Source organism: Camelus ferus, chromosome 15 (genome assembly GCF_009834535.1).
Source record: "Camelus ferus isolate YT-003-E chromosome 15, BCGSAC_Cfer_1.0, whole genome shotgun sequence".
Lineage (NCBI taxonomy): Eukaryota > Metazoa > Chordata > Mammalia > Artiodactyla > Camelidae > Camelus > Camelus ferus.
In genome coordinates this window covers 8102279-8114727 of record NC_045710.1, presented here as the reverse complement: position 1 = coordinate 8114727, position 12449 = coordinate 8102279, and positions in this window count along the sequence as shown.

The window sequence follows — 12449 nt, the reverse complement described above, 5'->3', positions numbered from 1 at the left end:
GACATGGAACCTGGATTTATTGAGCTCTCCCTAGGGGTCATGTGTGGTGGCAGGCATTTTATATCCTTAGTCTACTATTTTTTTGAAAAACTATTTTATTTGCTAAAATACTTAACATAAGATCCAGCCTCCTAACACATTTTTAAGGGTACACTGTATTGCTGTTGCCTTTTTTCGCACATAGTTGTACAGCAGACCTCGAAAGCTCCCTCATTTTGCTGAACTGAGACTTCACACATGCTGATCGGTAACTCCTCATTTTCCCCTCCCCCCAGGCCCTGGCAACCACCATTCCACTCTTTGATTCTGTGCATTTGATCATTTTAGATTCCTGGTATAAACAGAATTACGTTGTATTTGTCTTTCTATGACTGGCTTATTTCACTTCGTATAATGTCCTCCAGGTTTATTCACATTGTAAGCGTCAGAATTCCCTTCCTTTTTATGGCCAAATAATATTCCCCAGTGTGTATATACCACATTTTCTTTATGCATTCATCGTTTGATGGACACCAAGGTTGCTTGCGTATCTTGGCCGTTGTGAATATAGTGCTGCAGCGAACATAGGTGTGATATAATATCTTCGAGACTGATTTCTACATCAGGTCTAGAGGCAAATATAATCCTCATTGGTAGAGGAAAAATGTTCAAAAAGGCTCTATTTCTAGACTAGAGTTACCCAGTTAGTGATGGCCACATTGGGGTTAATACTTAAGTCTGGCCACCTCTGCAGACTTTGCCCTTTGCACGACACCAAGTTCTTCCCTCTCCTTTGTTCTCCTATTGTCTCTTCCAGGCCTTATAAAGCCATTAAAAATGCTTTTTCTTTCTTGATTAAAGATACAATTTTGTAAGTCACATCAGTCAATCTTTATCAAAATCTTCTAAAAAATTCCAGTTTGTGATCCTGAATCAGTATTGAAATTTCCAGCAGTTTGTTTTTTTTTTTTTCTTTAATTATGCTAATTGCTATTTCTAAGCATAATTAGCATTTTGAATTATTTAGTGTAATTACGTCAAACAACATGTTTAGTTTGTCATGTCAAGTACAATAATTAGTAATAGTTCTTGAAAGGATGTCATTACAAGTTTGAGGTATTTACAAGGTATAATTATGTCAAATGTGATAATACTCAAGAGTAATACTAAAGCTTATAAAAAACGTTGCTGCAAATATTTTGAAAGTTTAATGTTGTGGTCATCTTAAGTATTTTTGTTCTTCAACAAAATTCAAATCTGCCATGGTTTAGTGGGATCTTGGATTACAGTTGAACTAATATTTAATCCATCAAATGCCCCCCACCTTTTTAAAATGCCAGAGTGAATAGCAATGATGTCCCATATGAAATAATTATATCTATAAAATGACTCTGGGAAAATAAGGGCAATCCAGAAACAGCTGGATTTCTTCCAAATAAGGAAATTTCAGGCTCAAATAAGAGGTTAGTTGAGGTTAAATGACCCAACGATTTCATGGCTGTGTGGCTTGCCAAATCACTGACATACTTAATTTTTAACAACCTTTGCTATAAGATGGGGATAATGCATACCGTTGTGGAGGTGAAATGAGATGATGCTAAATTGCGTTGTAGTTAAAGGTGGTCAGCCAGTGAGTGCATTTTCATCATTATCCTGATATTCCAGACTCAATCTAGAACAGCAACAGGAAAATAAAAAAACAAATTACAAGTGGTTCACGTTCCATCATAGGTGAGGTGAGCTGGGTGGCCCTGGACAAGCCGTTTTACCTCTCTGAGCTTCAGTTTCCCTGCTCGACAAACTAAACCAAAAAAATTTCAGTAAAGGGGGCCAACAGTATGGTGATGGGTGAGAACAAAACTTTTGGTGGTGAGCACGCAGTAGTGTACACAGGAGTCGAAAAATAGTATTGTACATGTGAAACTTGCATAATGTTATAAACCAATAAAATATACAAATAAATAAATAAAACATCTTTCTTAAAAAAAAAAAAAAGATGGTGAGGACAAATTGAGGATAAAGTGAAGATAACAAAGTCTAGCTGAGGGTCGTCTGCGTGACCTTTCCTTGATGAACAGTTGGGTTTGCACGAAAGCAGAGCCCAGCGATCACGTACTGGAAAAGTTGAATCGAGAGTCTTGTTCCCTCTCCAGGCCTTTCTCCCCAGTTTCTTTGAAAACTGAGTGACTGTTGTGATGGAAAGCTCAGCTTTTGCGTTGAGTCGTCCTTGACCGAGAACCACAGCTCTAACCATTTACCCATTAAAGGTTGAAATAAAAAGAGGACACATCTTCCTCTTGTAGTTTATGTATTTGGGGGACGGAGAGGAAATGAATAGGTTATAATAGAGTTATCCTCTTTCCTATCCAAAACTGGGTGGGGGATCTTGTTATTTTTACTATTTGGATGGTTTTGCATTAGAGCTGTGTGTGTGTGTGTATGTTTGTGTGTGTGTGTCTGCGTGTGTGTGTGTCTGGAGCCCCAAGCCCTGCAGAGCCAGCGGTCCTCCCAGGAGTTAGTGGACTCCACCTTCATGTGGAAAGGCTGCCGCTACCCCACATGTGATGAAAAAACATCTGTCTGTCCTTTGAGATTCATTGTGGGCATTACCTCTTCTGTGGGATCTTTCTCTAACCTCCTTCCTTGAGGTAGGACTGATCACTCCCTTCCTTGTGGTCCTAATGTGCCTGCAGCACAGAGATCTAGCATAACATCTCTTCAACACGCTGTGATAGATCTCTGTCGTCTTCATTTGCTTGGTCCCTTCCATCGCAATAGTTAGATCTCTTTGAGAGATGGGGCCTGTGTCTTGAATATTCGATGAATATCTGTCTGTCCCCCAGTAGGCAGTACTGGCCAGGCATATGGTAAAGTTAATGCAAATGTTCACTGGATGAGTTAATAAATGAATAAGCTTCGGCATGAGGTCTAAAATAAGACCTTCTGAATAGTAATAGAAAATATTCAGGATCTGAATTCAGAAATGGTTAAGTTCACTCATTCATTCATTTAGTATTATCACTTATTCACTCTATTCTTAATTCTCAATAATTTATTGATCATTGGCTCAGTCCCAGGCCCTTGGCTAGGCTCTGGGGATGTACCAGTGAGCTAATTTCACACAGATACGTGTACCCTATGTACTGGTTCAGTGTTTCTCAAAGTGTGAATGAGAATCTATCAAGCGAGGTGTTATAATGAGTATTCACTTTGTGCACATTATAAATGGACCGCACCTCCAACCTGCTAAATTAGATACTCTGCACATGGACCCTAGATCTTGCTTTTTTTTTTTTTTCTTACACAAATACTTCATTCTCATTGTGCTTAAAGTTTGCGCATTCCTGGAGTACATGTCGACTAAGTTACAAGCCACGTGTGTGAACTTGGAGTCGATCCTCAACATCTCTGAACCCCGATTTCCACGTCTGTTAAATGAGACCAGTTCTACACACCCCAGAAGTCTGTGGTGAGAACTGTAAATCATCTCTTTAAGGTGCCTGCTCGGCACACAGTTAATGTTCAGTGATTGTTTCAAAAAAAATGATTTTATAGGTGCCTGTGCTCCCGGAAACATGTGATTTTCCTAAATCAAGTCATATTTTAACTGTGGTAACAGATGTCTCCATTTAAAATGAGCAAAAATGTCTCAGGTCTATCAGCTTTGTTCCCTTGAATTTCGTGTGATGTATTTTCAGTTCAATCGGACAACTTATCCAACTGAATATAAGTGCACAGAGACGGGGGCTGGGGGTCTTGACCTCCTTCGGCTCAGCGTCACTTCGGGGAAACAGACCCACATGTATCGGTCACGGTCCAACCAGGGAAACAAACCAGTCGTGGTGTCACAGGAAATGAGTTATGCAGGGATGAAAGGCAGAGAGTAGAGAGGCAGTACCGAAATTGGGAACAGCAGTGAACCACTCCCATCCCTCAGCTGGAGGGACAAGGTGGTGGAGGTGGAAGAATCATAGCCGAGGGGCTGGGGTCCCGGGGCACAAGCGGAAACCAGCAGGAGCTGCCCTGGGGGAGACAGAGCGGACAGAGCCAGCTGCTGGCGGGGGCGGGGGGCATCCTCTGAGGCAGAGACAGAAGGAGAGAAGGGTTCTGGCTTTGCCCTTTTCCTCTCCTTTCCATCACTTGTCATTCTCTCATGTTAACTGAACACAAGCTGAAGTGGCTGAACAAGGACCCGGGAAATGGAGCCTGAACAGGGTCAGCCGTCCTGCCGCACACAGCAGGGCAAGAGAGGGCAAGGTTCAATGTGGAGGCGAACAGCAGGACTGGCCCACAAGGGAGACGTAATGCAAGAAGCTGCGCTAAGTGCTAAGAAGTGTATAGAGAGAGACAGACAGACGGACAGGGAGAGGGTGGTGATGTCCTGTAGGAGCCAGGCTGGCTGCCCAGGCACAGCCTTGCAAAGGGACAGAAATGCGATGAGATCACCGTGGTTTGGCATCTTCCCCGTATATTTTCCAGTTGAGAGTCTGCCTTTCGCCAAAGTGCCCTTAAGTGATCAGACTCAGGGGTTCTCAACCCTGCCTGTCAAACCTCCAGGCAATGGAAGGACAAACCAGACGCTGTAATCACCGATGTCCGAGGAGGAACCCCTTTCCTAGGAAACTCGTGTCTGGTGTTTGTCTCCCCTTTTAGCGATAGGTATTTGGGAAGCTAAGTCATAATTAGAAGCTGTTCCATGAGTCTAGAACCAAGATGAGGAGGAAACTGAAGAATCTTAAAACTGAGTGTAATTCAGCAGACATGCCTCCTGTAGGATCACTGCGTCCCGTCTCTCCCTTAGGGTGTCACCAAATGCGAGAAGAACCATCAAGATGCAGGAGGAGGAGGAGGAAGAGGAGGAGAATGCTTCTTTATCACTTTGAATTTTTATTTTAAACTTGTTGAAGGAGCTTTTTATAGCGTTTTAGACACAGAAGCAAAAACAGTATGAACCGTTGAGTCCAAGTGCACGAATGCACGGTTAATGGCAACTGCAACATAATACTGCCTTGCTGACTAATGTGTAGAGTCTCTCCCTCCAGATGCATCTGGACTTTAGAGTTGATTAATGTTTTAAAATAAACGCTGCTGGGAAATAGCAGCTTCAAGAGACAGGAGCAGCCCTTTCAGTCCCTCATCAGCCAGAGAGAATTTGTATCACACTAACCCCACCTTGGTCTTGAATTCTCTTTGGGTCCAACCTCCAGGCAGGTACCTCTCAGTTCTGCCCGTACGGAAGGGATCAATGCAGTCATTCATTGTCCTTAGGCAAAATCACACGTTGCTACCTGTGATCAGACTGCGCGTCTCGACATCCCCTTGGACTTTTATTTACAGAACAAAATTGGGGCTGAGACTAGAGGTGACTGAGCTCACCCCCCTTATATTTTCAATCTTCCTTATTTCAGTCTTCTTTATTGCAATCAGGAATTTCTTGGGCACTTTACCATTAACTGCATGAAGACAGATCTATTTAGTATTTTTAACTTAACAATTCCTTACAGCCAAATATAATTGTTTTTTTTTTCCTGCACTTTCTTCTTTGACCCTCATGATAAAGTTGTAAGGAGGGCAGACATCTACGACTGCATTATTATTATTTTTTTTTAGGCAATTGAGGAACCAAGGCACCTGCTATTTCTCCTGCCAGCTGCCTTAAGTACACAACTCTTGAAAACCGAAGTAGAATATTGTCTCTAAGCATAAACAAATTACTTTATCTGGTGGGCAACCAAATTAAATGGGATCTGTTACATGGTTGGGTTGGAAAAGAAAACCAGCCGGCTGTGTGGAAGTTACTAAAGAATGTGTTGTTCTCTGCCACGGTACCTTTGTAAGTGATGTTCAAAGGCCGTTTGACGATATCTCACTTTCTACCTTTATTAACTTCATACGCCCACGTCTGCATGAAGTATGCCTTTATTATGTGTCACCAGACAGACACAGACGAGGCCTCATGCAGTGGATACTGGACTTAGTTCAGGGCGCTTAATACGCACCAGGCACCGTGCCAAGCCTTTTAGGTGTATTAACCCCAGTCCTTACGACAGTCCTTTGCGCTAGATGTTATGATTCCCACCTGACAAGGAAATGCAGAGGAAGCAGCCACCTGCCTAGCACTGCTCAGCTTGCAAAGGGCAGGACTGGGATTCCAGCCTGGGTCTGACTGGTTCCAGGACCTCTGCTTCTTTTTTTTTCCAAATAGCTTTCACACTGCTTCCTGGAGGAAACCCAGAGTTACACTAAGGGGCTACAGTTTGCTTCATGACTCAGTCTGGAATCCACTTCTTAGGCCTCCTCAGAAGGTTTCTCTTCTATAAAATGGGAGTTTGGAATGCCTAATTCTAACCTGTGCAATTATGCATAACAGCAGGGCAGGCTGGGGGCTTGAGAGCACGGGCTGGGTCCGTGGAAGGAGGCACAAAGCAGAGAGAATGCTCCTGCCCCGCAAACGGCCCTGTGCAGGTCTCCTGCTGTATCTTCTGTTATCCCGTTGTCCTCCCTGAGAGCAAGGGTGATGGAGGGAGCGGGTGTCTACACCGTATGCCTGTTGCACTGTGAGTAGCATCTAACAGTGCTGGCAAACTTGTGCGGACGTCAAATCAATTCTTTCCTTTGCTGTACCGCGTGTTGAAAATATTAACTTTTAGACCCCCTCTCTTTATCCTTGACTACATCTAAAGACCAGGCTTCGGGCCAAAACCTGCTCTGACTTCAAAGGAGAGATTTGCTTGTGGATTCTGCTTATGTGAGAGATGGTTAATCATCTGTACTCTTCAAAGATACAGTGGGTATGTCAGGCGGGTGGGTAGGTCAGCTGTGTGCTGAGAGAGACCAGGGCCTCTACAGCCATTACGTAGGAGTGTCAGGATCGCTGAATTAAAGCCAGGATTAGTGATTATTTAGTCAAACTCCTCTTTTTCTGGAGACAAAAACAAATGACTCTGAGCTAGCAGCTTGCATGGGCCCAGGTCTAGGAGGCACTTAATCGACATCTACGGGGCAAATCCACGTTTAGCCACAAATCCATCATCATTCTAACGAAACTGGATTTCTGACTGGTGATCAGAGACACTTTCTCTTTGCCACTCTTTGCTTTTGCACATGTGATACTGCACATGAGTAATCTCACATGCTTGTGAACAGTAAATGACACACAAGGTAATTTTTAAAATATCAAAGTGTTATTATTACAATTAAAAGTATTAAGAATGCTTCTGTCTGTGAGTCTGGTTACCAAGGGAAAAGAGGTGGGAAGGGATAAAACGGGAATTTGAGATTTGCAGATACTAACTACTGTATATAAAATAGATAAACAACAAGTTTCTACTGTGGAGCACAGGGAACTATATTCAATAACTTGTAGTCACCTTTAATGAAAAGAATATGAAAATGAATACATGTATGTCTATGTGTGACTGAAACATTATGCTGTACACTGGAAATGGACACAATATTGTAAACTGACTATACTTCAACTAAAAAATAAAAAAATAATACTTTTTTTTTAAATGAAGGAAGAAAAGGACCCGGAAGTTCTGGGGCAGCCTAGGGTCACTGCTTCACAAGGCTTGGTTTTGCTTCTCACCCTTCAGATGATGTGCAAGTCACAGGAGAGGAAAAAGTACCAGGATGGAGTTCTACTTCTGCCACAGGGATGGGGTCGGCCAGGAGAGGGACTCCAGGTCCCCCAGCCTCTCACGGCCGAGTGCCGCACCCCGCCATCACATCTCGAAGCTCTTCTGCATATCCCATGGGGACCACTGAATTGTGTGGCTGAGGACGAGGCAACACCTTTCCATCTGCTTTTTGGATTTATGAGTGCTTTTCTGTTTGCGTGGCTTCCCAACCTGCCCACCTCCCCTCCGGCCAGTTCTGCTTGCGCATTTCTGGAAGCCAGCAAGGCATGGGAAAGAGCTGCCCTTCCTCCCGCTGAAAAATAGTTATGAGGGACGCAGTGGGGTCTGGAGGGACTCTGTGCCCTGTTCAGGTAAGCTGTCATTGTCTTTTCTCCAGGCTCAGGTAAGTCAATCAGAATGAGCACAGCTGGTTAACAGTCATATCCTGTGGCTTATTTTGGACAATTTAATCAATATTTCTTTGGAAAATTCTTTTCTGAGTCCTCTGGAAATGGGGTTTTTAAAAGATGGGTTGTATTTTTTAGGAGAACTGTTGGTGGGGGCAGGGTATAGCTCAAGAGGCAGAGCGCATGCTCAGCACGCAAGAGGTCCTGGGTTCAATCCCCAGTACTCCTCCAAGCAGAAATCAATGAATAAATCAAATTTCCTCTCCCTCATAAAGAAAACAATACAAGGAGAACGGTTCTTAAAAAAAATACTAATTTTTTTTTATTTACAATAAGCTAAACCTGGGTGGAACACAGAATTTGATGAGTTCTGGCACGTGTGACATCATCACAACCCAGATAACGCAAACCTCCATTAGCGCAAAGGTTCCCTCGGGCCCCTTCGTAAGCTTCCTTCCTGCATCTCTTAGTAACTCTCCCACCCCACCTCCCACCGCCCACCCGCCTCCGGCGGTGCTTCCTCTCACAATACGTTAGCTCCCGTTTCCTAGAATTTTCTCTCAGTGGAATCATACAGTTCATACTCTTCAGTCTGCCTGCTTTCACTCAGCATAATTATTTTCAGATTCATTCCTCGTACAGCGATATTTTGGTTCTTTTTATTCCACTGTAGGGATATACTGGTGATTTGTTTATTCATTCGCCTGCCACGGGCATTTGGGTTATTTCTGGGTTTGGTCTATTACAATTAATATGGTAATAACATTTTTTGAACAGATCTTTGTTTGGGCATCTGTTTTCTTTACCCTTGGGTAGGTCAGGAGGAGGAGACTGGGTCAGATGGTAGATGTACATTTAACTTTTTTAGAACCGAGCTCCTAAAGTGGTTTCACCTTTTTACATCACATTGGCAGGGCATGAGAATGCCACCTCCTCACCAGCACTTGATGTGATCATTCTTTTTAATGTTAGCAATTCTAATAGGTGTGTCGTGGAGTCTCACTGTGGTTTTCACTTACATTTCCCTGATGATTAATGAGATTTCTTTTATGTTCTAATTTTCCATGTACTTATACCTTCTTCAGTGAAGTGCCTCTTCAAGCAGTTTCTTGGTTTTTGTTTTGCTGTTGTTGTTGAGTTCTTTGTTTTTTTGTCACTGAGTTTTGAAAATTTGTTACGTATTCTGGATACAAGCTCTTGGTCAGATGTATGCCTTGTAAATATTTTTCCCTATTCTTGAATTTTTCTTTTAATTTTCTTAATAGTGCCTTTCAAAGAGCAGAAATTTTTAATTTTGATAAAATCCAACTTGTCAATTTCCTTTGTTTGGATCCTGTTTTTAGCATTGTATCTTTAGCAAACCCAAGCTCACAAAGGTTTTCTATGAGAAGTTTTATAGTTTTATTTTCTACATGTAAGTTGACAAACTGTTCTGAGCTATTTTTGTGTATGGTATGTGACATGGATTTAGGTTTATTCTATTTTTGCATATGGGTGTCAAATTGTTGCAGCATCATTTATTGAAAAGACTATCCCTCTTTCACTGAACTGCTTTTGTATTTTTGTTGAAAGTCCATTTTCCAGATAGGTCTGAGTCAATTTCTGGACTCTAATTCTGTTTTATTGATCTGTTTTCCTACCCTTGTACTAATACCACAGTGTGTCTTTTTAATAAGTCAAAATCAGGGAGTGATAGCCATCCAATGTTGTTATTCTTTCTCAAATATATTTTGGTTGGTATAGGTCCTGTATGATTTCCTATGAATTTTAGGATCAAGGTATTGATTACTATTAAAATGCCTTTTGGAGTTTTGATTGGTATTCATTGAACTGATTGGTTAATTTGGGGGATAATTTCCATCTTAATAGTGTTGAGTCTTCTGACCCAGGGACAGGGTTTAGCTCTTCAATTTTTAGGTCTCCTTTAATTTCTGTATGCAATCTGTAGAATTTTCAGTGAACAAGACTTTAATTATTTTATTATTATCATTATGAAATTATTTTCTTTATTCCTAGCAGTAGTCTTTCCTTTAAAATATATTTTGTTTGATATTAATACAGCCAATATAGCTTTACTCTGATTAGTGTTAATGTGTTGCATCTTCTAATACCCTTTTACATTTAATCTATTTGTATCTTTATATTTAAAGTGTATTTCTATAAGCAGCAACTAGTTGGATATTTCTTTTTTTTTTTTTTTTTGTAAACTATGGCAACTTCTACCTTTTAATTGAGGTTTCCAAACTATTTAAACTTATGTGTGTATTTATGTGGTTAGATTTAAGTCTATCGTCTTTCTATTTAAAAAAAATTCCAACTGTTCGTTGATCCCATATTACTCCCTCTTTGTCTCCACTTTGGATTAACTGTGCATTTGTTATAATTCTATTTTATCCCCTCTCTTGGCTTATTGGCTATAATTCTTTGTTTAGCTATCTTAGTGGTTGCTATAGGATTTACAAAGCACATCTTTTACTTATCACTATCCATATATAAGTGATATTAGGCCACTATTGCTCTTTATTCCTTTGCCTAGACTCCTATTTCCATTTGAAGTTATTTTCCTGAAAGATTGAAAGGAAGCCTGAAAGACTGCTCTAAGGCTTTTTAGAGTATGTGTCTGCTGTCTATGAGGGCTACAGCTTTTGTTTTCACAAAGATGTCTTTATTTCTCTTCTGGTTTTTGAAAGATATTTTTGCTGGGTATAGAATTCAAGGTTGATATTTTTTTTTCCTATCAGGACTTTAAAGATGTTTCTACTCTGTCTCCTTGCTTGCATTGTTTCTGATGAGAAATATCTGTCACCTTTATATCTGTTCCTGTGTATAAAATGTGTCTAATTTTTTTTTCTGGTTGTTTTTAAGAGCTTCTATGTATTGTTGGTTTTGAGTAATTTGGTTATAATGTGACTTGGTATCATTTTCTTTGTATTTCTTAGCTCTCTAGGTTTATAGCTTCATCAAATTCAAAAACTGTTTGGCCATTTTTTATTCAAAACTTTTCCTGTCCTCTTTGTTTTCTTCCCTACTTCAGGGACTACAAATTATATATTGGGTGCTTCAGGTTTCCTACAGCTCACTGCTGTTCTGTCCCTTTTTAATTTGTTAACTATTATCCTGTGGGTGATTCATTTTAGCTGCTTCCATGGCTATGCCTTTAGGTTCACTGTCTTTTCTTCTGAAATGTCTAATGTGACATTAAGCTTCCCCAGTGTTATAATTTTTCACTCTAGAAGTTCAATTTGCCTTTTAAAAATCTTTCATGTCTCTACTTAACTTTGTGAATACATGAAATGCATTCATAATAACTATTCTATGGTCCTTGCTAATCATAATGCATGTGTCAGTTCTGGGCCAGAATCTTTGATTGGATGCCAGACGTTGTAAAGTTTAGCTTTTTGGATACTGATTTTTTTTTTTTTTGAACTCTTATTAATATGCTTGAGTTTTATTCTGTGATGCAGTTATTTGAAAAAATTTGATCCTTCACTATCTTGCTTCTATTATTTATTGGCAGATCCAGACACATTTAGGGCTTACTCTCCATTAAAGGTAAGACTTTTCTGAGTATTACACCCAATGCCCAGGGTTCACTGAGTTTTTCCAGTCTGGCTGGTGGAAACAGGTCCTATTTCCAGCCATGTGTGAGAGCTGAGCCTTGTGCCCTTTAATTCTTTGGATGATTCTTTCTCCAGCCTTGGGTAGTTTGCTCATGTGCTTGTCTGAATTAATATTCTGGTGAAAATCTAAGGAAGCCCCTTTGCGTTTCTCCAGGATTCTCTCTCTGCATAACTTCCTCTTTAGTACACTGTCCTACAAACCCGGGCTTCCTTGGTTTCCCTGAAACCTCATCTGTTTCTTTGTCCAAGAAATCCTCCAGACCCTGCCTAGGTTTCCTCTTGTTTGCAGCATCATCTGCAAACTCAAGGTGGTGAGCCTGAGCAATTGTAGGGCTTGCCTCTTTTGTTTTGTGTCTCTCAGTGACCACTGTCTTTTGATGCCTGATGCTCAGTGCCTTGAAAACCATTGTCTCATATGTTTTGTTAGTTAGACCTTAATTTTTCAAGTGGGAAGGTAAATCTAGTCCTATTGCTATAATTTGGCTCAACGTGGGAGGGGCATTATATTACTTTTGATCCACAGAATTATGTCTCCAATAGTACAGGAATGCCAAAGGGCAAATATAATTCTATATATATTTACTTTGGGCATAGATTTTCAGAATCACATGCGTATGTGTGACAGTTAACAAGGAGCTCTAGCTCTGTTCCAGAGCTCTGTTTTAATCTTACCTGGATCCAGCTAAAGTATCCAATGGTGTTCTAAGGACAAAGCATTGTTGATTTGTGGCATGCAAGAAATTAATTTTGTATTGTATTCATTTTTAACCATTATTAAACATATGATGCTATTGTGTACTGTGAGTTACTGGGGAAATGGAATA